This window comes from Procambarus clarkii, chromosome 36 (assembly GCF_040958095.1).
Source record: "Procambarus clarkii isolate CNS0578487 chromosome 36, FALCON_Pclarkii_2.0, whole genome shotgun sequence".
Taxonomy (NCBI): Eukaryota; Metazoa; Arthropoda; class Malacostraca; order Decapoda; family Cambaridae; genus Procambarus; species Procambarus clarkii.
In genome coordinates this window covers 42,754,616-42,756,792 of record NC_091185.1, presented here as the reverse complement: position 1 = coordinate 42,756,792, position 2,177 = coordinate 42,754,616, and positions in this window count along the sequence as shown.

The window sequence follows — 2,177 nt, the reverse complement described above, 5'->3', positions numbered from 1 at the left end:
CTTTAAACTTTTTCCAGTTTAGTCTTATGCTTGACTAGATATGGACTCCATGCTGGGGCTGCATACTCCAGGATTGGTCTGACATAGGTGGTATACAAAGTTCTGAATGATTCCTTACACACGTGCCTAAATGCCGTTCATATGTTAGGGAATATAGCATTTGCTGCTGATGTTATCCTCCTGATATGTGCTTCAGGGGACAGGTCTGGTGTGATATGAACCCCAAGGTCTTTCTCTCTCTCTCTCTGACTTTTGAAGAATTTCCTCTTCCAAATGATAAGTTGTAATTGGCCTCCTGCTCCCTACACTTATCTTCATTACATTACATTTGCTTGGGATAAACTCTAACATCCATTTGTTCGACCATTCCTGCAGCTTGTCCAGTTCATCTTGAAGCCTCAAACAGTCCTCCTCTGTCTTAATCCTTCTCATAATTTTAGCATCGTCAGCAAACATTGAGCGAAATGAGTCTATACCCTCCAGGAGATCGTTTACATATATCAGAAACAGGACAGGACCGAGTACAGAGCCCTGTGGGACTCCACTGGTGACTTCACGCCAATCGGAGGTCTCACCTTTCACTGTAACTCTTTGCATTTTATTGCTTAGGTACTCCCTTATCCACTGGAGCACTTTACCAGTTACTCCTGCCTGTCTCTCCAGCTCATGTACCATCCTCTTATGGGGTACTGTGTCAAAGGCTTACCGACGGTCCAAAAAAATGCAGTTCGCCCAGCCTTCTCTTGCTTAATCTTTGTCACCTGATCGCAAAATTCTATGAAGCCAGTAAGGCAAGATTCACCCTCCCTGAACCCATGTTGGCGATTTGTCACGAAATCCCTTCTCTCCAGATGTGTTACTAGGTCTTTTCTCACGATCTTCTCCATCACCTTGCATGGTATACAAGTCAAGGACACTGGCCTGTAGTTCAGTGCCTCTTGCCTGTCACCCTTTTTGTATATTGGGACCACATTCGCCGTCTTCCATATTTCTGGTAGGTCTCCCGTCTCTAGTGACTTACTATACACTATGGAGAGAGGCAAGCAAAGTGCCTCTGCACACTCTTTCAGTACCCATGGTGAGATCCCGTCTGGACCAACAGCCTTTCTCACATCCAGATCCAACTGGTGTGTCTCGACCTCATCTCTCGTAATTTCGAACCCTTCCAACACCGCCTGATTTACTGCCCCCTCTCCTTGTGCAGTGACCTCACCATGAGTTCTTCACACACCTCTTTGTCATTCTCTGTATACCTGTCCTCGCCTGTTCTAAGGTTCATTATTTGTTCTTTAACTGTTTTTTTCCTCCTGATGTGGCTGTGGAGTAGCTTTGGTTCGGTCTTGGCTTAGTTATCAAAGCAGTCTCCGTGGTGTAGTGGTAAGACACTCGCCTGGCGTTCCGCGAGCGCTATGTCATGGGTTCGTATCCTGGCCGGGGAGGATTTACTGGGCGCAATTCCTTAACTGTAGCCTCTGTTTAACGCAACAGTAAAATGTGTACTTGGATGAAAAAACGATTCTTCGCGGCAGGGGATCGTATTCCAGGGACCATAGGATTAAGGACTTGCCCGAAACGCTACGCGTACTAGTGGCTGTACAAGAATGTAACAACTCTTGTATATATCTCAAAAAAAAAAAAAAAAAGTTTGCTATATCATTTTCATAACTTTTCTTTGCTTCTCTTCTCACACTAACATACTCATTCCTGGTTCTCTGGTTTCTCTCTCTGCTTTCTGGTGTTCTGTTATTTCGGAAGTTCCTCCACGCCCTTTTGTTCAGTTCCTTTGCTTCCATACATGCCCTATTATACCATGGATTCTTCTTTTGCTTCTCGGATTTTTCCCTTTGTGCCGGGATAAACCTGTTTACAGCCTCCTGACACTTTTGGGTGACATAGTCCATCATGTCTTGAACAGATTTAGCTCTGAGGTCTGTGTCCCAAGGTATATCCCTAAGGAATTTTCTCATCTCCTCCTAATTTCCCTTTCGGAACGCCAGCCCTTTGTTTCCCTGTTTTTTTTTTTTTGGGGGGGGGGAAGATAATCCCTACCTCTACCAGATACTCAAAGATTAATACACTGTGATCACTTATTCCCAAGGAGGCTTCCAACTTAACTTCTCTTATATCCGACACATTTAGGGTAAATATCAGATCAAGCATAGCTGGTTCATCCTCTC